Source organism: Carcharodon carcharias, chromosome 1, assembly GCF_017639515.1.
Source record: "Carcharodon carcharias isolate sCarCar2 chromosome 1, sCarCar2.pri, whole genome shotgun sequence".
NCBI lineage: Eukaryota > Metazoa > Chordata > Chondrichthyes > Lamniformes > Lamnidae > Carcharodon > Carcharodon carcharias.
Genome location: NC_054467.1, coordinates 207,538,111 through 207,563,662, shown reverse-complemented (window position 1 = coordinate 207,563,662; position 25,552 = coordinate 207,538,111). Strand labels below are relative to the sequence as shown.

Genomic DNA, 25,552 nt, shown 5'->3' with positions numbered 1-25,552 from the left:
CTTGGCCTAAGTAGCCAAGTGGTTATGGTACTGGGTTTATAACCCCAAGATCAAGAGTTCAAATCTCACCATGGGAAACAATGTAACTTCATCTGAAATGACAGATGGAAACATGTTTGTACTGAAAAGAGTTACTCTGCTATTGGGCTTGGCCTAAATAGCCAAGTGGTTATGGTACTGGGTTTGTAACCCCCAAGATCAAGAGTTCAAATCTCACAATGGCAAACTATGAAACAATGTAACTTCATCTGAAACAGATGGAAATGGGTTTGTACTCAAAAGAGTTACTCAGCTATTGGAGCTGGGCCTAAGTAGCCAAGTGGTTATGGTACTGGGTTTGTAACCCCAAGATCAAGAGTTCAAATTTCACAATGGCAAACAATGTAACTTCATCTGAATAGGAACAGATGGAAATGTGTTTGTGCTCAAAAGAGTTACTCTGCTATTGGGCTTGGCCTAAATAGCTAAGTGGTTATGGTACTGGGTTTGTAACCCCAAGATCAATACCTTGGCCTAAATAGCCAAGTGGTTATGGTACTGGGTTTGTAACCCCAAGATCAAGAGTACAAATCTCACAATGGCAAACTGTGAAACATGTAACTTCATCTGAAACAGATGGAAACGGGTTTGTACTCGAAAGAGTTACTCTGCTATTGGAGCTGGGCCTAAGTAGACAAGTGGTTATGGTACTGGGTTTGTAACCCCAAGATCAAGAGTTCAAATCTCACAATGGCAAACTATGAAACAACGTAACTTCATCTGAAACAGATGGAAACGGGTTTGTACTCGAAAGAGTTCTAAAGAGTGTCTGTTATGGCACTGTAGAGCTTGGCCTAAATAGCCAAGTGGTTATGGTACTGGGTTTGTAACCCCAAGATCAAAAGTTCAAATCTCACAATGGCAAACTATGAAACAATGTAACTTCATCTGAAACAGATGGAAACGGGTTTGTACTCGAAAGAGTTACTCTGCTATTGGGTTTGGCCTAAATAGCCAAGTGGTTATGGTACTGGGCTTGTAACCCCAAGATCAAGAGTTCAAATCTCACAATGGCAAACTATGAAACAATGTAACTTCATCTGAAACAGATGGAAATGGGTTTGTGCTCGAAAGAGTTACTCTGCTATTGGGCTTGGCCTAAATAGCCAAGTGGTTATGGTACTGGGCTTGTAACCCCAAGATCAAGAGTTCAAATCTCACAATGGCAAACTATGAAACAATGTAACTTCATCTGAAACAGATGGAAATGGGTTTGTACTCGAAAGAGTTACTCTGCTATTGGAGCAGGGCCTAAGCAGCCAAGTGGCTATGGTACTGGGTTTGTAACCCCAAGATCAAGAGTTCAAATCTCACAATGGCAAACTATGAAACAACGTAACTTCATCTGAAACAGATGGAAACGGGTTTGTACTCGAAAGAGTTATAAAGAGTGTCTGTTATGGCACAGTAGAGCTTGGCCTAAATAGCCAAGTGGTTATGGTACTGGGTTTGTAACCCCAAGATCAAGAGTTCAAATCTCTCAATGGCAAACTATGAAACAATGTAACTTCATCTGAAACAGATGGAAACGGGTTTGTACTCGAAAGAGTTACTCTGCTATTGGAGCTGGGCCTAAGTAGCCAAGTGGTTATGGTACTGGGTTTGTAACCCCAAGATCGAAGAGTTCAAATCTCACAATGGCAAACTATGAAACAATGTAATTTCATCTGAAACAGATGGAAATGGGTTTGTACTTGAAAGAGTTACTCTGCTATTAGGCTTGGCCTAAATAGCCAAGTGGTTATGGTACTGGGTTTGTAACCCCAAGATCAAGAGTTCAAATCTCACAATGGCAAACTTTTGGCTTAGCCTAAGTAGCCAAGTGGTTATGGTACTGGGTTTATAACCCCAAGATCAAGAGTTCAAATCTCACAATGGGAAACAATGTAACTTCATCTGAAATGACAGATGGAAACATGTTTGTTCTCAAAAGAGTTACTCTGCTATTGGGCTTGGCCTAAATAGCCAAGTGGTTATGGTACTGGGTTTGTAACCCCAAGATCAAGATTTCAAATCTCACAATGGCAAACTATGAAACAATGTAACTTCATCTGAAACAGATGGAAATGGGTTTGTACTCAAAAGAGTTACTCTGCTATTGGAGCTGGGCCTAAGTAGCCAAGTGGTTATGGTACTGGGTTTGTAACCCCAAGATCAAGAGTTCAAATCTCACAATGGCAAACTGTGAAACATGTAACTTCAGCTGAAACAGATGGAAACGGGTTTGTACTCGAAAGAGTTACTCTGCTATTGGAGCTGGGCCTAAGTAGCCAAGTGGCTATGGTACTGGGTTTGTAACCCCAAGATCAAGAGTTCAAATCTCACAATGGCAAACTATGAAACAACGTAACTTCATCTGAAACAGATGGAAACGGGTTTGTACTCGAAAGAGTTATAAAGAGTGTCTGTTATGGCACTGTAGAGCTTGGCCTAAATAGCCAAGTGGTTATGGTACTGGGTTTGTAACCCCAAGATCAAAAGTTCAAATCTCACAATGGCAAACTATGAAACAATGTAACTTCATCTGAAACAGATGGAAACGGGTTTGTACTCGAAAGAGTTACTCTGCTATTGGGTTTGGCCTAAATAGCCAAGTGGTTATGGTACTGGGCTTGTAACCCCAAGATCAAGAGTTCAAATCTCACAATGGCAAACTATGAAACAATGTAACTTCATCTGAAACAGATGGAAATGGGTTTGTACTCGAAAGAGTTACTCTGCTATTGGGCTTGGCCTAAATAGCCAAGTGGTTATGGTACTGGGCTTGTAACCCCAAGATCAAGAGTTCAAATCTCACAATGGCAAACTATGAAACAATGTAACTTCATCTGAAACAGATGGAAATGGGTTTGTACTCGAAAGAGTTACTCTGCTATTGGAGCTGGGCCTAAGCAGCCAAGTGGCTATGGTACTGGGCTTGTAACCCCAAGATCAAGAGTTCAAATCTCACAATGGCAAACTATGAAACAACGTAACTTCATCTGAAACAGATGGAAACGGGTTTGTACTCGAAAGAATTATAAAGAGTGTCTGTTATGGCACAGTAGAGTTTGGCCTAAATAGCCAAGTGGTTATGGTACTGGGTTTGTAACCCCAAGATCAAGAGTTCAAATCTCACAATGGCAAACAATGTAACTTCATCTGAAACAGATGGAAACGTGTTTGTACTCGAAGGAGTTACTCTGCTATTGGAGCTGGGCCTAAGTAGCCAATTGGTTATGGTACTGGGTTTGTAACCCCAAGATCGAAGAGTTCAAATCTCACAGTGGTAAATTATGCTTGGCCTAAATGGCCAAGTGGTTATGGTACTGGGTTTGTAACCCCAAGATCAAGAGTTCAAATCTCTCAATGGCAAACTATGAAACAATGTAACTTCATCTGAAACAGATGGAAACGGGTTTGTACTCGAAAGAGTTACTCTGCTATTGGAGCTGGGCCTAAGTAGCCAAGTGGTTATGGTACTGGGTTTGTAACCCCAAGATCGAAGAGTTCAAATCTCACAATGGCAAACTATGAAACAATGTAATTTCATCTGAAACAGATGGAAATGGGTTTGTACTTGAAAGAGTTACTCTGCTATTAGGCTTGGCCTAAATAGCCAAGTGGTTATGGTACTGGGTTTGTAACCCCAAGATCAAGAGTTCAAATCTCACAATGGCAAACTTTTGGCTTGGCATAAGTAGCCAAGTGGTTATGGTACTGGGTTTATAACCCCAAGATCAAGAGTTCAAATCTCACAATGGGAAACAATGTAACTTCATCTGAAATGACAGATGGAAACATGTTTGTTCTCAAAAGAGTTACTCTGCTATTGGGCTTGGCCTAAATAGCCAAGTGGTTATGGTACTGGGTTTGTAACCCCAAGATCAAGATTTCAAATCTCACAATGGCAAACTATGAAACAATGTAACTTCATCTGAAACAGATGGAAATGGGTTTGTACTCAAAAGAGTTACTCTGCTATTGGAGCTGGGCCTAAGTAGCCAAGTGGTTATGGTACTGGGTTTGTAACCCCAAGATCAAGAGTTCAAATCTCACAATGGCAAACTGTGAAACATGTAACTTCAGCTGAAACAGATGGAAACGGGTTTGTACTCGAAAGAGTTACTCTGCTATTGGAGCTGGGCCTAAGTAGCCAAGTGGCTATGGTACTGGGTTTGTAACCCCAAGATCAAGAGTTCAAATCTCACAATGGCAAACTATGAAACAACGTAACTTCATCTGAAACAGATGGAAACGGGTTTGTACTCGAAAGAGTTATAAAGAGTGTCTGTTATGGCACTGTAGAGCTTGGCCTAAATAGCCAAGTGGTTATGGTACTGGGTTTGTAACCCCAAGATCAAAAGTTCAAATCTCACAATGGCAAACTATGAAACAATGTAACTTCATCTGAAACAGATGGAAACGTGTTTGTACTCGAAAGAGTTGCACACCCAGGTCTCTCTGCTCCTGCAACCCCTTAGGGCTTGGCCTAAATAGCCAAGTGGTTATGGTACTGGGTTTGTAACCCCAAGATCAAGAGTTCAAATCTCACAATGGCAAACTATGAAACAATGTAAATTCATCTGAAACAGATGGAAATGGGTTTGTACTCGAAAGAGTTACTCTGCTATTTGGCTTGGCCTAAATAGCCAAGTGGTTATGGTACTGGGTTTGTAACCCCAAAATCGAGAGTCCAAATCTCACAATGGCAAACTATGAAACAATGTAACTTCATCTGAAACAGATGGAAACGGCTTTGTACTCGAAAGAGTTACCCTGCTATTGGGCTTGGCCTAAATAGCCAAGTGGTTATGATACTGGGCTTGTAACCCCAAGATCAAGAGTTCAAATCTCACAATGGCAAACTATGAAACAATGTAACTTCATCTGAAACAGATGGAAATGGGTTTGTACTCGAATGAGTTACTCTGCTATTGGGCTTGGCCTAAATAGCCAAGTGGTTATGGTACTGGGCTTGTAACCCCAAGATCAAGAGTTCAAATCTCACAATGGCAAACTATGAAACAATGTAACTTCATCTGAAACAGATGGAAATGGGTTTGTACTCGAAAGAGTTACTCTGCTATTGGAGCTGGGCCTCAGTAGCCAAGTGGTTATGGTACTGGGTTTGTAACCCCAAGATCAAGAGTTCAAATCTCACAATGGCAAACAATGTAACTTCATCTGAATAGGAACAGATGGAAATTTGTTTGTGCTCAAAAGAGTTACTCTGCTATTGGGCTTGGCCTAAATAGCTAAGTGGTTATGGTACTGGGTTTGTAACCCCATGATCAATACCTTGGCCTAAATAGGCAAGTGGTTATGGTACTGGGCTTGTAACCCCAAGATCAAGAGTTCAAATCTCACAATGGCAAACTATGAAACAATGTAACTTCATCTGAAACAGATGGAAATGGGTTTGTACTCGAAAGAGTTACTCTGCTATTGGAGCTGGGCCTAAGCAGCCAAGTGGTTATGGTACTGGGTTTGTAACCCCAAGATCAAGAGTTCAAATCTCACAATGGCAAACTATGAAACAACGTAACTTCATCTGAAACAGATGGAAACGGGTTTGTACTCGAAAGAGTTATAAAGAGTGTCTGTTATGGCACAGTAGAGCTTGGCCTAAATAGCCAAGTGGTTATGGTACTGGGTTTGTAACCCCAAGATCAAGAGTTCAAATCTCACAATGGCAAACAATGTAACTTCATCTGAAACAGATGGAAACGTGTTTGTACTCGAAAGAGTTACTCTGCTATTGGAGCTGGGCCTAAGTAGCCAATTGGTTATGGTACTGGGTTTGTAACCCCAAGATCGAAGAGTTCAAATCTCACAGTGGTAAATTATGCTTGGCCTAAATGGCCAAGTGGTTATGGTACTGGGTTTGTAACCCCAAGATCAAGAGTTCAAATCTCTCAATGGCAAACTATGAAACAATGTAACTTCATCTGAAACAGATGGAAACGGGTTTGTACTCGAAAGAGTTACTCTGCTATTGGAGCTGGGCCTAAGTAGCCAAGTGGTTATGGTACTGGGTTTGTAACCCCAAGATCGAAGAGTTCAAATCTCACAATGGCAAACTATGAAACAATGTAATTTCATCTGAAACAGATGGAAATGGGTTTGTACTTGAAAGAGTTACTCTGCTATTGGAGCTGGGCCTAAGTAGCCAAGTGGTTATGGTACTGGGTTTGTAACCCCAAGATCAAGAGTTCAAATCTCACAATGGCAAACTTTTGGCTTGGCCTAAGTAGCCAAGTGGTTATGGTACTGGGTTTATAACCCCAAGATCAAGAGTTCAAATCTCACAATGGGAAACAATGTAACTTCATCTGAAATGACAGATGGAAACATGTTTGTTCTCAAAAGAGTTACTCTGCTATTGGGCTTGGCCTAAATAGCCAAGTGGTTATGGTACTGGGTTTGTAACCCCAAGATCAAGAGTTCAAATCTCACAATGGCAAACTATGAAACAATGTAACTTCATCTGAAACAGATGGAAATGGGTTTGTACTCAAAAGAGTTACTCTGCTATTGGAGCTGGGCCTAAGTAGCCAAGTGGTTATGGTACTGGGTTTGTAACCCCAAGATCAAGAGTTCAAATCTCACAATGGCAAACTGTGAAACATGTAACTTCATCTGAAACAGATGGAAACGGGTTTGTACTCGAAAGAGTTACTCTGCTATTGGAGCTGGGCCTAAGTAGCCAAGTGGCTATGGTACTGGTTTTGTAACCCCAAGATCAAGAGTTCAAATCTCACAATGGCAAATTATGAAACAACGTAACTTCATCTGAAACAGATGGAAACGGGTTTGTACTCGAAAGAGTTATAAAGAGTGTCTGTTATGGCACGGTAGAGCTTGGCCTAAATAGCCAAGTGGTTATGGTACTGGGTTTGTAACCCCAAGATCAAAAGTTCAAATCTCACAATGGCAAACTATGAAACAATGTAACTTCATCTGAAACAGATGGAAACGTGTTTGTACTCGAAAGAGTTACAGACCCAGGTCTCTCTGCTCCTGCAACCCCTTAGGGCTTGGCCTAAATAGCCAAGTGGTTATGGTACTGGGTTTGTAACCCCAAGATCAAGAGTTCAAATCTCACAATGGCAAACTATGAAACAATGTAAATTCATCTGAAACAGATGGAAATGGGTTTGTACTCGAAAGAGTTACTCTGCTATTTGGCTTGGCCTAAATAGCCAAGTGGTTATGGTACTGGGTTTGTAACCCCAAAATCGAGAGTCCAAATCTCACAATGGCAAACTATGAAACAATGTAACTTCATCTGAAACAGATGGAAACGGCTTTGTACTCGAAAGAGTTACTCTGCTATTGGGCTTGGCCTAAATAGCCAAGTGGTTATGGTACTGGGCTTGTAACCCCAAGATCAAGAGTTCAAATCTCACAATGGCAAACTATGAAACAATGTAACTTCATCTGAAACAGATGGAAATGGGTTTGTACTCGAAAGAGTTACTCTGCTATTGGGCTTGGCCTAAATAGCCAAGTGGTTATGGTACTGGGCTTGTAACCCCAAGATCAACTGTTCAAATCTCACAATGGCAAACTATGAAACAATGTAACTTCATCTGAAACAGATGGAAATGGGTTTGTACTCGAAAGAGTTACTCTGCTATTGGAGCTGGGCCTAAGTAGCCAAGTGGTTATGGTACTGGGTTTGTAACCCCAAGATCAAGAGTTCAAATCTCACAATGGCAAATTATGTAACTTCATCTGAAATGACAGATGGAAACATGTTTGTTCTCAAAAGAGTTACTCTGCTATTGGGCTTGGCCTAAATAGCCAAGTGGTTATGGTACTGGGTTTGTAACCCCAAGATCAAGAGTTCAAATCTCACAATGGCAAACTATGAAACAATGTAACTTCATCTGAATAGGAACAGATGGAAATGTGTTTGTACTCGAAAGAGTTACTCTGCTATTGGAGCCAATTGGTTATGGTACTGGGTTTGTAACCCTAAGCTCAAGAGTTCAAATCTCACAATGGCAAACTATGAAACAATGTAATTTCATCTGGAAAAAAAAAACAGATGGAAATGTGTTTGTACTTGAAAGAGTTACAGAGTACACTCCAAACTTTGCCTACGGCCATACTAGTCTGAAAACGCCTGATCTTGTCTGATCTCGGAAGCTAAGCAGACTCAGGCCTGGTTAGTACTTGGATGGGAGACTGCCTGGGAATACCGGGTGCAGTAGGGTGCGATACTGGTATAGTGGTGAGCATAGCTGCCTTTCAAACACTTGACCCGAGTTCGATTCCTGGCCATCGCAGTAGTGACTTATTTGCCTAGGCCATACTAGTCTGAAAAACGCCCGATCTCGTCTGATCTCGGAAGCTAAGCAGACTCAGGCCTGGTTAGTACTTGGATGGGAGACAGCCTGGGAATACCAGGTGCAGGCGGCTTTAGGCTTGGCCTAAATATCCAAGTGGTTATGGTACTGGGTTTGTAACCCCAAGATCAAGTATTCAAATCTCACAATGGCAAACTATGAAACAATGTAACTTCATCTGAAACAGATGGAAATGGGTTTGTACTCGAAAGAGGTACTCTGCTATTGGAGCCAAGTGGTTATGGTACTGGGTTTGTAACCCTAAGCTCAAGAGTTCAAATCTCACAATGGCAAACTATGAAACAATGTAACTTCATCTGAAACAGATGGAAACGTGTTTGTACTCGAAAGAGCAACTCCGCTATTGGCTGCTTGGCCTAAATAGCCAAGTGGTTATGGTACTGGGTTTGTAACCCCAGGATCAAGAGTTCAAATCTCACAATGGCAAACTATGAAACAATATAACTTCATCTGAAACAGATGGAAATTTGTTTGTACTCGAAAGAGTTACTCTGCTATTGGAGCCATGTGGTTATGGTACTCGGTTTGTAACCCTAAGCTCAAGAGTTCAAATCTCACAATGGCAAACTATGAAACAATGTAACTTCATCTGAAACAGATGGAAACGTGTTTGTACTCGAAAGAGTGACTCTGCTATTGCTTGGCCTAAATAGCCAAGTGGTTATGGTACTGGGTTTGTAACCCCAAGATCAAGAGTTCAAATCTCACAATGGCGAACTATGGAACAATGTGACTTCATCTGAAACAGATGGAAACAGGTTTGTACTCGAAAGAGTATCAAGAGTTCAAATCTCACAATGGCAAACTATGAAACAATATAACCTCATCTGAAGCAGATGGAAACGTGTTTGTACTCGAAAGAGTTACTCTGCTATTGCTTGGCCTAAATAGCCAAGTGGTTATGATACTGGGTTTGTAACCCCAAGAACAAGAGTTCAAATCTCACAATGGCAAACTATGAAACAATGTAACTTCATCTGAAACAGATGGAAAAGTGTTTGTACTCGAAAGAGTTACTCTGCTATTGGAGCCAAGTGGTTATGGTACTGGGTTTGTAACCCCAAGATCAAGAGTTCAAATCTCACAATGGCAAACTATGAAACAATATAACTTCATCTGAAACAGATGGAAATGGGCAGAGGTTGGCCTAAATAGCCAAGTGGTTATGGTACTGGGTTTGTAACCCTAAGCTCAAGAGTTCAAATCTCACAGTGGCAAACTACGAAACAATGTAACTTCATCTGAAACAGATGGAAACGTGTTTGTACTCGAAAGAGTTACTCCGCTATTGGCTGCTTGGCCTAAATAGCCAAGTGGTTATGGTACTGGGTTTGTAACCCCAAGGTCAAGAGTTCAAATCTCACAATGGCAAACTATGAAACAATGTAACTTCATCTGAATAGGAACAGATGGAAATGTTTGCTGGGCCTAAATAGCCAAGTGGTTATGGTACTGGGTTTGTATCCCCAAGATCAAGAGTTCAAATCTCACAATGGGAAACAATGTGACTTCATCTGAAATGACAGATGGAAACATGTTTCTACTCAAAAGAGTTACTCTGCTATTGGAGCCAAGTGGTTCTGGTACTGGGTTTGTAACCCCAAGATCAAGAGTTCAAATCTCACAATGGGAAACAATGTGACTTCATCTGAAATGACAGATGGAAACATGTTTGTACTCAAAAGAGTTACTCTGCTATTGGAGCCAAGTGGTTATGGTACTGGGTTTGTAACCCTAAGCTCAAGAGTTCAAATCTCACAATGGCAAACTATGAAACAATATAACTTCATCTGAAACAGATGGAAATGGGTAGAGCTTGGCCTAAATAGCCAAGTGGTTATGGTACTGGGTTTGTAACCCCAAGATCAAGAGTTCAAATCTCACAATGGCAAACTATGAAACAATATAACTCCATCTGAAACAGATGGAAATGGGTTTGTACTCAAAAGAGTTACTCTGCTATTGGAGCCAAGTGGTTATGGTACTGGGTTTGTTACCCTAAGCTCAAGAGTTCAAATCTCACAATGGCAAACTATGAAACAATGTAACTTCATCTGAAACAGATGGAAACGTGTTTGTACTCGAAAGAGTTACTCCGCTATTGGCTGCTTGGCCTAAATAGCCAAGTGGTTATGGTACTGGGTTTGTAACCCCAAGGTCAAGAGTTCAAATCTCACAATGGCAAACTATGAAACAATGTAACTTCATCTGAATAGGAACAGATGGAAATGTTTGCTTGGCCTAAATAGCCAAGTGGTTATGGTACTGGGTTTGTAACCCCAAGTTCAAGAGTTCAAATCTCACAATGGGAAACAATGTGACTTCATCTGAAATGACAGATGGAAACATGTTTGTACTCAAAAGAGTTACTCTGCTATTGGAGCCAAGTGGTTATGGTACTGGGTTTGTAACCCCAAGATCAAGAGTTCAAATCTCACAATGGGAAACAATGTGACTTCATCTGAAATGTCAGATGGAAACATGTTTGTACTCAAAAGAGTTACTCTGCTATTGGAGCCAAGTGGTTATGGTACTGGGTTTGTAACCCTAAGCTCAAGAGTTCAAATCTCACAATGGCAAACTATGAAACAATGTAACTTCATCTGAAACAGATGGAAACGTGTTTGTACTCGAAAGAGTTACTCTGCTATTGGCTGCTTGGCCTAAATAGCCAAGTGGTTACGGTACTGGGTTTGTAACCTCAAGATCGAGAGATCAAATCTCATAACGGCAAACTATGAAACAATGTAACTTCATCTGAATAGGAACAGATGGAAATGTTTGCTTGGCCTAAATAGCCAAGTGGTTATGGTACTGGGTTTGTAACCCCAAGATCAAGAGTTCAAATCTCACAATGGCAAACTATGAAACAATATAACTTCATCTGAAACCGATGGAAATGGGTTTGTACTCAAAAGAGTCACTTTGGCTTGGCCTAAATAGCCAAGTGGTTATGTTACTGGGTTTGTAACCCTAAGCTCAAGAGTTCAAATCTCACAATGGCAAACTATGAAACAATATAACTTTAACTGAAACAGATGGAAATGGGTTTGTACTCGAAATAGTTACTCTGCTATTGGAGCCAAGTGGTTATGGTACTGGGTTTGTAACCCTAAGCTCAAGAGTTCAAATCTCACAATGGCAAACTATGAAACAATGTAACTTCATCTGAAACAGATGGAAACTTTTTTGTACTCGAAAGTGTTACTCTGCTATTGGCTGCTTGGCCTAAATAGCCAAGTGGTTATGGTACTGGGTTGCTTGGCCTAAATAGCCAAGTGGTTATGGTACTGGGTTTGTAACTCCAAGATCCAGAGTTCAAATCTCACAACGGCAAACTATGAAACAATGTAACTTCATCTCAATAGGAACAGATGGAAATGTTTGCTTGGCCTAAATAGCCAAGTGGTTATGGTACTGGGTTTGTAACCCCAAGATCAAGAGTTCAAATCTCACAATGGCAAACTATGAAACAATATAACTTCATCTGAAACAGATGGAAATGGTTTTGTACTCGAAAGATTTACTCTGCGATTGGAGCCAAGTGGTTATGGTACTGGGTTTGTAACCCTAAGCTCAAGAGTTCAAATCTCACAATGGCAAACTATGAAACAATGTAACTTCATCTGAAACAGGTGGAAACGTGTTTGTACTCGAAAGAGTTACGTTGCTATTGGCTGCTTGGCCTAAATAGCCAAGTGGTTATGGCACTGGGTTTGTAACCCCAAGATCGAGAGTTCAAATCTCACAACGGCAAACTATGAAACAATGTAACTTCATCTGAAACAGATGGAAACGGGTTTGTACTCGAAAGAGTTACAAAAGAAAGAGATGCTAAGCCATGAAAATCGCATAGCTTGGCCTAAGTAGCCAAGTGGTTATGGTACTGGGTTTGTAACCCCCAGATCAAGAGTTCAAATCTCACAATGGGAAACAATGTACCTTCATCTGAATAGGAACAGATGGAAACGGGTTTGTACTCGAAAGAGTTACTCTGCTATTGGGCTTGGCTTGAATAGCCAAGTGGTTATGGTACTGGGTTTGTAACCCCAAGATCAAGAGTTCAAATCTCACAATGGCACACTATGAAACAATGTAACTTCATCTGAAACAGATGGAAACGTGTTTGTACTCGAAAGAGTTACACACCCAGGTCTCTCTGCTCCTGCAACCCCTTAGGGCTTGGCCTAAATAGCCAAGTGGTTATGGTACTGGGTTTGTAACCCCAAGATCAAGAGTTCAAATCTCACAATGGCAAACAATGTAACTTCATCTGAATAGGAACAGATGGAAATGTGTTTGTGCTCAAAAGAGTTACTCTGCTATTGGGCTTGGCCTAAATAGCCAAGTGGTTATGGGACTGGGTTTGTAACCCCAAGATCAAGAGTTCAAATCTCACAATGGCAAACTATGGAACAATGTGACTTCATCTGAAACAGATGGAAACAGGTTTGTACTCGAAAGAGTACCAAGAGTTCAAATCTCACAATGGGAAACAATGTAACTTCATCTGAAATGACAGATGGAAACATGTTTGTACTCAAAAGAGTTACTCTGCTCTAGGCTTGGCCTAAATAGCCAAGTGGTTATGGTACTGGGTTTGTAACCCCAAGATCAAGAGTTCAAACCTCACAATGGCAAGCTATGAAACAATGTAACTTCATCTGAATAGGAACAGATGGAAACGTGTTTGTACTCGAAAGAGTTACTCTGCTATTGGGCTTGGCTTAAATAGCCATGTGGTTATGGTACTGGGTTTGTAACCCCAAGATCAAGAGTTCAAATCTCACAATGGCAAACTATGGAACAATGTGACTTCATCTGAAACAGATGGAAACAGGTTTGTACTCGAAAGAGTATCAAGAGTTCAAATCTCACAATGGGAAACAATGTAACTTCATCTGAAATGACAGATGGAAACATGTTTGTACTCAACAGAGTTACTCTGCTATTGGAGCCAAGTGGTTATGGTACTGGGTTTGTAACCCCAAGATTAAGAGTTCAAATCTCACAATGGCAAACTATGAAACAATGTGACTTCATCTGAAACAGATGGAAACAGGTTTGTGGCTTAAATAGCCAAGTGGTTATGGTGTGGGATTTGTAATCCCAAGATCAAGAGATCAAATCTCACAATGGCAAACTATGAAACAATATAATTTCATCTGAAACAGATAGAAATGGGTTTGTACTCAAAAGAGTTACATCATTTAAGGGCTAAATAGCCAAGTGTTTATGGTACTGGGTTTGTAACCCCAAGATCAAGTATTCAAATCTCACAATGGCAAACTATGAAACAATGTAACTTCATCTGAAACAGATGGAAAAAGGTTTACTCAAAAGAGTATCAAGAGTTCAAATCTCACAATGCAAACTATGAACAATGTAACTTCATCTGAATAGGAACAGATGGAAATGTGTTTGTACTCAAAAGAGTTACTCTGCTATTGGAGCCAAGTGGTTATAGTACTGGGTTTGTAACCCTAAGCTCAAGAGTTCAAATCTCACAATGGCAAACTATGAAACAATGTAATTTCATCTGAAACAGATGGAAACGGGTTTGTACTCAAAAGAGTTACTCTGCTATTGGGCTTGGCTTAAATAGCCAAGTGGTTATGGTACTGGGTTTGTAGCACCAAGATCAAGAGTTCAAATCTCACAATGGCAAACTGTGAAACAATGTAACTTCATCTGAAACAGATGGAAATGGGTTTGTACTCGAAAGAGTTACTCTGCTATTGGGCTTGGCCTAAATAGCCAAGTGGTTATGGTACTGGGCTTGTAACCCCAAGATCAACTGTTCAAATCTCACAATGGCAAACTATGAAACAATGTAACTTCATCTGAAACAGATGGAAATGGGTTTGTACTCGAAAGAGTTACTCTGCTATTGGAGCTGGGCCTAAGTAGCCAAGTGGTTATGGTACTGGGTTTGTAACCCCAAGATCAAGAGTTCAAATCTCACAATGGCAAATTATGTAACTTCATCTGAAATGACAGATGGAAACATGTTTGTTCTCAAAAGAGTTACTCTGCTATTGGGCTTGGCCTAAATAGCCAAGTGGTTATGGTACTGGGTTTGTAACCCCAAGATCAAGAGTTCAAATCTCACAATGGCAAACTATGAAACAATGTAACTTCATCTGAATAGGAACAGATGGAAATGTGTTTGTACTCGAAAGAGTTACTCTGCTATTGGAGCCAATTGGTTATGGTACTGGGTTTGTAACCCTAAGCTCAAGAGTTCAAATCTCACAATGGCAAACTATGAAACAATGTAATTTCATCTGGAAAAAAAAAACAGATGGAAATGTGTTTGTACTTGAAAGAGTTACAGAGTACACTCCAAACTTTGCCTACGGCCATACTAGTCTGAAAACGCCTGATCTTGTCTGATCTCGGAAGCTAAGCAGACTCAGGCCTGGTTAGTACTTGGATGGGAGACTGCCTGGGAATACCGGGTGCAGTAGGGTGCGATACTGGTATAGTGGTGAGCATAGCTGCCTTTCAAACACTTGACCCGAGTTCGATTTTGGTCATCGCAGTAGTGACTTATTTGCCTAGGCCATACTAGTCTGAAAAACGCCCGATCTCGTCTGATCTCGGAAGCTAAGCAGACTCAGGCCTGGTTAGTACTTGGATGGGAGACAGCCTGGGAATACCAGGTGCAGGCGGCTTTAGGCTTGGCCTAAATATCCAAGTGGTTATGGTACTGGGTTTGTAACCCCAAGATCAAGTATTCAAATCTCACAATGGCAAACTATGAAACAATGTAACTTCATCTGAAACAGATGGAAATGGGTTTGTACTCGAAAGAGGTACTCTGCTATTGGAGCCAAGTGGTTATGGTACTGGGTTTGTAACCCTAAGCTCAAGAGTTCAAATCTCACAATGGCAAACTATGAAACAATGTAACTTCATCTGAAACAGATGGAAACGTGTTTGTACTCGAAAGAGCAACTCCGCTATTGGCTGCTTGGCCTAAATAGCCAAGTGGTTATGGTACTGGGTTTGTAACCCCAGGATCAAGAGTTCAAATCTCACAATGGCAAACTATGAAACAATATAACTTCATCTGAAACAGATGGAAATTTGTTTGTACTCGAAAGAGTTACTCTGCTATTGGAGCCATGTGGTTATGGTACTCGGTTTGTAACCCTAAGCTCAAGAGTTCAAATCTCACAATGGCAAACTATGAAACAATGTAACTTCATCTGAAACAGATGGAAACGTGTTTGTACTCGAAAGAGTGACTCTGCTATTGCTTGGCCTAAATAGCCAAGTGGTTATGGTACTGGGTTTGTAACCCCAAGATCAAGAGTTCAAATCTCACAATGGCGAACTATGGAACAATGTGACTTCATCTGAAACAGATGGAAACAGGTTTGTACTCGAAAGAGTATCAAGAGTTCAAATCTCACAATGGCAAACTATGAAACAATATAACCTCATCTGAAGCAGATGGAAACGTGTTTGTACTCGAAAGAGTTACTCTGCTATTGCTTGGCCTAAATAGCCAAGTGGTTATGATACTGGGTTTGTAACCCCAAGAACAAGAGTTCAAATCTCACAATGGCAAACTATGAAACAATGTAACTTCATCTGAAACAGATGGAAAAGTGTTTGTACTCGAAAGAGTTACTCTGCTATTGGAGCCAAGTGGTTATGGTACTGGGTTTGTAACCCCAAGATCAAGAGTTCAAATCTCACAATGGCAAACTATGAAACAATATAACTTCATCTGAAACAGATGGAAATGGGCAGAGGTTGGCCTAAATAGCCAAGTGGTTATGGTACTGGGTTTGTAACCCTAAGCTCAAGAGTTCAAATCTCACAGTGGCAAACTACGAAACAATGTAACTTCATCTGAAACAGATGGAAACGTGTTTGTACTCGAAAGAGTTACTCCGCTATTGGCTGCTTGGCCTAAATAGCCAAGTGGTTATGGTACTGGGTTTGTAACCCCAAGGTCAAGAGTTCAAATCTCACAATGGCAAACTATGAAACAATGTAACTTCATCTGAATAGGAACAGATGGAAATGTTTGCTGGGCCTAAATAGCCAAGTGGTTATGGTACTGGGTTTGTATCCCCAAGATCAAGAGTTCAAATCTCACAATGGGAAACAATGTGACTTCATCTGAAATGACAGATGGAAACATGTTTCTACTCAAAAGAGTTACTCTGCTATTGGAGCCAAGTGGTTCTGGTACTGGGTTTGTAACCCCAAGATCAAGAGTTCAAATCTCACAATGGGAAACAATGTGACTTCATCTGAAATGACAGATGGAAACATGTTTGTACTCAAAAGAGTTACTCTGCTATTGGAGCCAAGTGGTTATGGTACTGGGTTTGTAACCCTAAGCTCAAGAGTTCAAATCTCACAATGGCAAACTATGAAACAATATAACTTCATCTGAAACAGATGGAAATGGGTAGAGCTTGGCCTAAATAGCCAAGTGGTTATGGTACTGGGTTTGTAACCCCAAGATCAAGAGTTCAAATCTCACAATGGCAAACTATGAAACAATATAACTCCATCTGAAACAGATGGAAATGGGTTTGTACTCAAAAGAGTTACTCTGCTATTGGAGCCAAGTGGTTATGGTACTGGGTTTGTTACCCTAAGCTCAAGAGTTCAAATCTCACAATGGCAAACTATGAAACAATGTAACTTCATCTGAAACAGATGGAAACGTGTTTGTACTCGAAAGAGTTACTCCGCTATTGGCTGCTTGGCCTAAATAGCCAAGTGGTTATGGTACTGGGTTTGTAACCCCAAGGTCAAGAGTTCAAATCTCACAATGGCAAACTATGAAACAATGTAACTTCATCTGAATAGGAACAGATGGAAATGTTTGCTTGGCCTAAATAGCCAAGTGGTTATGGTACTGGGTTTGTAACCCCAAGTTCAAGAGTTCAAATCTCACAATGGGAAACAATGTGACTTCATCTGAAATGACAGATGGAAACATGTTTGTACTCAAAAGAGTTACTCTGCTATTGGAGCCAAGTGGTTATGGTACTGGGTTTGTAACCCCAAGATCAAGAGTTCAAATCTCACAATGGGAAACAATGTGACTTCATCTGAAATGTCAGATGGAAACATGTTTGTACTCAAAAGAGTTACTCTGCTATTGGAGCCAAGTGGTTATGGTACTGGGTTTGTAACCCTAAGCTCAAGAGTTCAAATCTCACAATGGCAAACTATGAAACAATGTAACTTCATCTGAAACAGATGGAAACGTGTTTGTACTCGAAAGAGTTACTCTGCTATTGGCTGCTTGGCCTAAATAGCCAAGTGGTTACGGTACTGGGTTTGTAACCTCAAGATCGAGAGATCAAATCTCATAACGGCAAACTATGAAACAATGTAACTTCATCTGAATAGGAACAGATGGAAATGTTTGCTTGGCCTAAATAGCCAAGTGGTTATGGTACTGGGTTTGTAACCCCAAGATCAAGAGTTCAAATCTCACAATGGCAAACTATGAAACAATATAACTTCATCTGAAACCGATGGAAATGGGTTTGTACTCAAAAGAGTCACTTTGGCTTGGCCTAAATAGCCAAGTGGTTATGTTACTGGGTTTGTAACCCTAAGCTCAAGAGTTCAAATCTCACAATGGCAAACTATGAAACAATATAACTTTAACTGAAACAGATGGAAATGGGTTTGTACTCGAAATAGTTACTCTGCTATTGGAGCCAAGTGGTTATGGTACTGGGTTTGTAACCCTAAGCTCAAGAGTTCAAATCTCACAATGGCAAACTATGAAACAATGTAACTTCATCTGAAACAGATGGAAACTTTTTTGTACTCGAAAGTGTTACTCTGCTATTGGCTGCTTGGCCTAAATAGCCAAGTGGTTATGGTACTGGGTTGCTTGGCCTAAATAGCCAAGTGGTTATGGTACTGGGTTTGTAACTCCAAGATCCAGAGTTCAAATCTCACAACGGCAAACTATGAAACAATGTAACTTCATCTCAATAGGAACAGATGGAAATGTTTGCTTGGCCTAAATAGCCAAGTGGTTATGGTACTGGGTTTGTAACCCCAAGATCAAGAGTTCAAATCTCACAATGGCAAACTATGAAACAATATAACTTCATCTGAAACAGATGGAAATGGTTTTGTACTCGAAAGATTAACTCTGCGATTGGAGCCAAGTGGTTATGGTACTGGGTTTGTAACCCTAAGCTCAAGAGTTCAAATCTCACAATGGCAAACTATGAAACAATGTAACTTCATCTGAAACAGGTGGAAACGTGTTTGTACTCGAAAGAGTTACGTTGCTATTGGCTGCTTGGCCTAAATAGCCAAGTGGTTATGGCACTGGGTTTGTAACCCCAAGATCGAGAGTTCAAATCTCACAACGGCAAACTATGAAACAATGTAACTTCATCTGAAACAGATGGAAACGGGTTTGTACTCGAAAGAGTTACAAAAGAAAGAGATGCTAAGCCATGAAAATCGCATAGCTTGGCCTAAGTAGCCAAGTGGTTATGGTACTGGGTTTGTAACCCCCAGATCAAGAGTTCAAATCTCACAATGGGAAACAATGTACCTTCATCTGAATAGGAACAGATGGAAACGGGTTTGTACTCGAAAGAGTTACTCTGCTATTGGGCTTGGCTTGAATAGCCAAGTGGTTATGGTACTGGGTTTGTAACCCCAAGATCAAGAGTTCAAATCTCACAATGGCACACTATGAAACAATGTAACTTCATCTGAAACAGATGGAAACGTGTTTGTACTCGAAAGAGTTACACACCCAGGTCTCTCTGCTCCTGCAACCCCTTAGGGCTTGGCCTAAATAGCCAAGTGGTTATGGTACTGGGTTTGTAACCCCAAGATCAAGAGTTCAAATCTCACAATGGCAAACAATGTAACTTCATCTGAATAGGAACAGATGGAAATGTGTTTGTGCTCAAAAGAGTTACTCTGCTATTGGGCTTGGCCTAAATAGCCAAGTGGTTATGGTACTGGGTTTGTAACCCCAAGATCAAGAGTTCAAATCTCACAATGGCAAACTATGGAACAATGTGACTTCATCTGAAACAGATGGAAACAGGTTTGTACTCGAAAGAGTACCAAGAGTTCAAATCTCACAATGGGAAACAATGTAACTTCATCTGAAATGACAGATGGAAACATGTTTGTACTCAAAAGAGTTACTCTGCTCTAGGCTTGGCCTAAATAGCCAAGTGGTTATGGTACTGGGTTTGTAACCCCAAGATCAAGAGTTCAAACCTCACAATGGCAAGCTATGAAACAATGTAACTTCATCTGAATAGGAACAGATGGAAACGTGTTTGTACTCGAAAGAGTTACTCTGCTATTGGGCTTGGCTTAAATAGCCATGTGGTTATGGTACTGGGTTTGTAACCCCAAGATCAAGAGTTCAAATCTCACAATGGCAAACTATGGAACAATGTGACTTCATCTGAAACAGATGGAAACAGGTTTGTACTCGAAAGAGTATCAAGAGTTCAAATCTCACAATGGGAAACAATGTAACTTCATCTGAAATGACAGATGGAAACATGTTTGTACTCAACAGAGTTACTCTGCTATTGGAGCCAAGTGGTTATGGTACTGGGTTTGTAACCCCAAGATTAAGAGTTCAAATCTCACAATGGCAAACTATGAAACAATGTGACTTCATCTGAAACAGATGGAAACAGGTTTGTGGCTTAAATAGCCAAGTGGTTATGGTGTGGGATTTGTAAACCCAAGATCAAGAGATCAAATCTCACAATGGCAAACTATGAAACAATATAATTTCATCTGAAACAGATAGAAATGGGTTTGTACTCAAAAGAGTTACATCATTTAAGGGCTAAATAGCCAAGTGGTTATGGTACTGGGTTTGTAACCCCAAGATCAAGTATTCAAATCTCACAATGGCAAACTATGAAACAATGTAACTTCATCTGAAACAGATGGAAACAGGTTTACTCAAAAGAGTATCAAGAGTTCAAATCTCACAATGCAAACTATGAACAATGTAACTTCATCTGAATAGGAACAGATGGAAATGTGTTTGTACTCAAAAGAGTTACTCTGCTATTGGAGCCAAGTGGTTATAGTACTGGGTTTGTAACCCTAAGCTCAAGAGTTCAAATCTCACAATGGCAAACTATGAAACAATGTAATTTCATCTGAAACAGATGGAAACGGGTTTGTACTCAAAAGAGTTACTCTGCTATTGGGCTTGGCTTAAATAGCCAAGTGGTTATGGTACTGGGTTTGTAGCACCAAGATCAAGAGTTCAAATCTCACAATGCAAACTATGAAACAATGTAACTTCATCTGAATAGGAACAGATGGAAATGTGTTTGTACTCGAAAGAGTTACTCTGCTATTGGAGCCAATTGGTTATGGTACTGGGTTTGTAACCCTAAGCTCAAGAGTTCAAATCTCACAATGGCAAACTATGAAACAATGTAATTTCATCTGGAAAAAAAAAACAGATGGAAATGTGTTTGTACTTGAAAGAGTTACAGAGTACACTCCAAACTTTGCCTACGGCCATACTAGTCTGAAAACGCCTGATCTTGTCTGATCTCGGAAGCTAAGCAGACTCAGGCCTGGTTAGTACTTGGATGGGAGACTGCCTGGGAATACCGGGTGCAGTAGGGTGCGATACTGGTATAGTGGTGAGCATAGCTGCCTTTCAAACACTTGACCCGAGTTCGATTCCTGGCCATCGCAGTAGTGACTTATTTGCCTAGGCCATACTAGTCTGAAAAACGCCCGATCTCGTCTGATCTCGGAAGCTAAGCAGACTCAGGCCTGGTTAGTACTTGGATGGGAGACAGCCTGGGAATACCAGGTGCAGGCGGCTTTAGGCTTGGCCTAAATATCCAAGTGGTTATGGTACTGGGTTTGTAACCCCAAGATCAAGTATTCAAATCTCACAATGGCAAACTATGAAACAATGTAACTTCATCTGAAACAGATGGAAATGGGTTTGTACTCGAAAGAGGTACTCTGCTATTGGAGCCAAGTGGTTATGGTACTGGGTTTGTAACCCTAAGCTCAAGAGTTCAAATCTCACAATGGCAAACTATGAAACAATGTAACTTCATCTGAAACAGATGGAAACGTGTTTGTACTCGAAAGAGCAACTCCGCTATTGGCTGCTTGGCCTAAATAGCCAAGTGGTTATGGTACTGGGTTTGTAACCCCAGGATCAAGAGTTCAAATCTCACAATGGCAAACTATGAAACAATATAACTTCATCTGAAACAGATGGAAATTTGTTTGTACTCGAAAGAGTTACTCTGCTATTGGAGCCATGTGGTTATGGTACTCGGTTTGTAACCCTAAGCTCAAGAGTTCAAATCTCACAATGGCAAACTATGAAACAATGTAACTTCATCTGAAACAGATGGAAACGTGTTTGTACTCGAAAGAGTGACTCTGCTATTGCTTGGCCTAAATAGCCAAGTGGTTATGGTACTGGGTTTGTAACCCCAAGATCAAGAGTTCAAATCTCACAATGGCGAACTATGGAACAATGTGACTTCATCTGAAACAGATGGAAACAGGTTTGTACTCGAAAGAGTATCAAGAGTTCAAATCTCACAATGGCAAACTATGAAACAATATAACCTCATCTGAAGCAGATGGAAACGTGTTTGTACTCGAAAGAGTTACTCTGCTATTGCTTGGCCTAAATAGCCAAGTGGTTATGATACTGGGTTTGTAACCCCAAGAACAAGAGTTCAAATCTCACAATGGCAAACTATGAAACAATGTAACTTCATCTGAAACAGATGGAAAAGTGTTTGTACTCGAAAGAGTTACTCTGCTATTGGAGCCAAGTGGTTATGGTACTGGGTTTGTAACCCCAAGATCAAGAGTTCAAATCTCACAATGGCAAACTATGAAACAATATAACTTCATCTGAAACAGATGGAAATGGGCAGAGGTTGGCCTAAATAGCCAAGTGGTTATGGTACTGGGTTTGTAACCCTAAGCTCAAGAGTTCAAATCTCACAGTGGCAAACTACGAAACAATGTAACTTCATCTGAAACAGATGGAAACGTGTTTGTACTCGAAAGAGTTACTCCGCTATTGGCTGCTTGGCCTAAATAGCCAAGTGGTTATGGTACTGGGTTTGTAACCCCAAGGTCAAGAGTTCAAATCTCACAATGGCAAACTATGAAACAATGTAACTTCATCTGAATAGGAACAGATGGAAATGTTTGCTGGGCCTAAATAGCCAAGTGGTTATGGTACTGGGTTTGTATCCCCAAGATCAAGAGTTCAAATCTCACAATGGGAAACAATGTGACTTCATCTGAAATGACAGATGGAAACATGTTTCTACTCAAAAGAGTTACTCTGCTATTGGAGCCAAGTGGTTCTGGTACTGGGTTTGTAACCCCAAGATCAAGAGTTCAAATCTCACAATGGGAAACAATGTGACTTCATCTGAAATGACAGATGGAAACATGTTTGTACTCAAAAGAGTTACTCTGCTATTGGAGCCAAGTGGTTATGGTACTGGGTTTGTAACCCTAAGCTCAAGAGTTCAAATCTCACAATGGCAAACTATGAAACAATATAACTTCATCTGAAACAGATGGAAATGGGTAGAGCTTGGCCTAAATAGCCAAGTGGTTATGGTACTGGGTTTGTAACCCCAACATCAAGAGTTCAAATCTCACAATGGCAAACTATGAAACAATGTAACTTCATCTGAAACAAATTGAAATGGGTTTGTACTCAAAAGAGTTACTCTGCTATTGGAGCCAAGTGGTTATGGTACTGGGTTTGTAGCCCCAAGATCAAGAGTTCAAATCTCACAATGGCAAACTATGAAACAATGTAACTTCATCTGAAACAGATGGAAACGGATTTACTCAAAAGAGTATCAAGAGTTCAAATCTCACAATGGCAAACTATGAAACAATATAACTTCATCTGAAACAGATGGAAATGGGGTTGTACTCGAAATAGTTACTCTGCTATTGGAGCCAAGTGGTTATGGTACTGGGTTTGTAACCCTAAGATCAAGAGTTCAAAGCTCACAATGGCAAACTATGAAACAATGTAACTTCATCTGAAACAGATGGAAACGTGTTTGTACTCGAAAGAGTTACTCTGCTATTGGCTGCTTGGCCTAAATAGCCAAGTGGTTATGGTACTGGGTTGCTTGGCCTAAATAGCCAAGTGGTTATGGTACTGGGTTTGTAACCCCAAGATCCAGAGTTCAAATCTCACAACGGCAAACTATGAAACAATGTAACTTCATCTCAATAGGAACAGATGGAAATGTTTGCTTGGCCTGAATAGCCAAGTGGTTATGGTACTGGGTTTGTAACCCCAAGATCAAGAGTTCAAATCTCACAATGGCAAACTATGAAACAATATAACTTCATCTGAAACAGATGGAAATGGTTTTGTACTCGAAAGAGTTACTCTGCTATTGGAGTCAAGTGGTTATGGTACTGGGTTTGTAACCCTAAGCTCAAGAGTTCAAATCTCACAATGGCAAACTATGAAACAATGTAACTTCATCTGAAACAGATGGAAACGTGTTTGTACTCGAAAGAGTTCTCTGCTATTGGCTGCTTGGCCTAAATAGCCAAGTGGTTATGGTACTGGGTTTGTAACCCCAAGATCGAGAGTTCAAATCTCACAACGGCAAACTATGAAACAATGTAACTTCATCTGAATAGGAACAGATGGAAATGTTTGCTTGGCCTAAATAGCCAAGTGGTTATGGTACTGGGTTTGTAACCCCAAGATCAAGAGTTCAAATCTCACAATGGCAAACTATGAAACAATATAACTTCATCTGAAACAGATGGAAATGGTTTTGTACTCGAAAGAGTTACTCTGCTATTGGAGCCAAGTGGTTATGGTACTGGGTTTGTAACCCTAAGCTCAAGAGTTCAAATCTCACAATGGCAAACTATGAAACAATGTAACTTCATCTGAAACAGATGGAAACGTGTTTGTACTCGAAAGAGTTACTCTGCTATTGGCTGCTTGGCCTAAATAGCCAAGTGGTTATGGTACTGGGTTTGTAACCCCAAGGTCGAGAGTTCAAATCTCACAACGGCAAACTATGAAACAATGTAACTTCATCTGAATAGGAACAGATGGAAATGTTTGCTTGGCCTAAATAGCCAAGTGGTTATGGTACTGGGTTTGTAACCCCCAGATCAAGAGTTCAAATCTCACAATGGCAAACTATGAAACAATATAACTTCATCTGAAACAGATGGAAATGGGTTTGTACTCGAAAGAGTTACTGTCTGCATCAAAAATGATGGGCCTGGGTTATCCCACATTGTGATCCTTGTGCCTGTTTTCACTCGAAATATTTACTCTGCTATTGGAGCCAAGTGGTTATGGTACTGGGTTTGTAACCCTAAGCTCAGGAGTTCAAATCTCACAATGGCAAACTATGAAACAATGTAACTTCATCTGAAACAGATGGAAACGTGTTTGTACTCGAAAGAGTTACTTTGCTATTGGCTGCTTGGCCTAAATAGCCAAGTGGTTATGGTACTGGGTTTGTAACCCCAAGATCGAGAGTTCAAATCTCACAACGGCAATCTATGAAACAATGTAACTTCATCTGAAACAGATGGAAACGGGTTTGTACTCGAAAGAGTTACAAAGGAAGAGATGATAAGCCACGAAAATCGCATAGCTTGGCCTAAGTAGCCAAGTGGTTATGGTACTGGGTTTGTAACCCCAAGATCAAGAGTTCAAATCTCACAATGGCAAACTTTTGGCTTGGCCTAAGTAGCCAAGTGGTTATGGTACTGGGTTTATAACCCCAAGATCAAGAGTTCAAATCTCACAATGGCAAACTATGAAACAAAGTAAATTCATCTGAAACAGATGGAAACAGGTTTGTACTCAAAAGAGTTACCCACTCACCTGCTATCAAGGGAGTAAGACCAACTCACTTGAAAGAGTTACTCTGCTATTGGCTGCTTGGCCTAAATAGCCAAGTGGTTATGGTACTGGGTTTGTAACCCCAAGATAGAGAGTTCAAATCTCACAATGGCAAACTATGAAACAATGTAACTTCATCTGAAACAGATGGAAATGGGTAGAGCTTGGCCTAAATAGCCAAGTGGTTATGGTACTGGGTTTGTAACCCCAAGATCAAGAGTTCAAA

The 25,552-nt window shown here is 40.5% G+C and overlaps 3 non-coding genes and 3 pseudogenes across 3 annotated transcripts; all 6 read left to right on the top strand.

Annotated features, from left to right (window-relative positions):
- Window positions 1-8,124: 8,124 nt before the first annotated feature.
- On the top strand, window positions 8,125-8,243 carry LOC121285503. Its single transcript, XR_005944698.1, has one exon. It is a non-coding gene; the product is annotated as a 5S ribosomal RNA (ribosomal RNA).
- An 85-nt stretch (window positions 8,244-8,328) lies between these two features.
- On the top strand, window positions 8,329-8,446 carry LOC121285617 (annotated as a pseudogene).
- A 6,304-nt stretch (window positions 8,447-14,750) lies between these two features.
- Window positions 14,751-14,869, top strand: LOC121285502. The gene has a single exon (XR_005944697.1). It is a non-coding gene; the product is annotated as a 5S ribosomal RNA (ribosomal RNA).
- Window positions 14,870-14,953: 84 nt separating this feature from the next.
- On the top strand, window positions 14,954-15,071 carry LOC121285612 (annotated as a pseudogene).
- A 5,851-nt stretch (window positions 15,072-20,922) lies between these two features.
- Window positions 20,923-21,041, top strand: LOC121285497. Its single transcript, XR_005944696.1, has one exon. It is a non-coding gene; the product is annotated as a 5S ribosomal RNA (ribosomal RNA).
- Window positions 21,042-21,126: 85 nt separating this feature from the next.
- Window positions 21,127-21,244, top strand: LOC121285608 (annotated as a pseudogene).
- The last annotated feature ends 4,308 nt before the right edge of the window (window positions 21,245-25,552 follow it).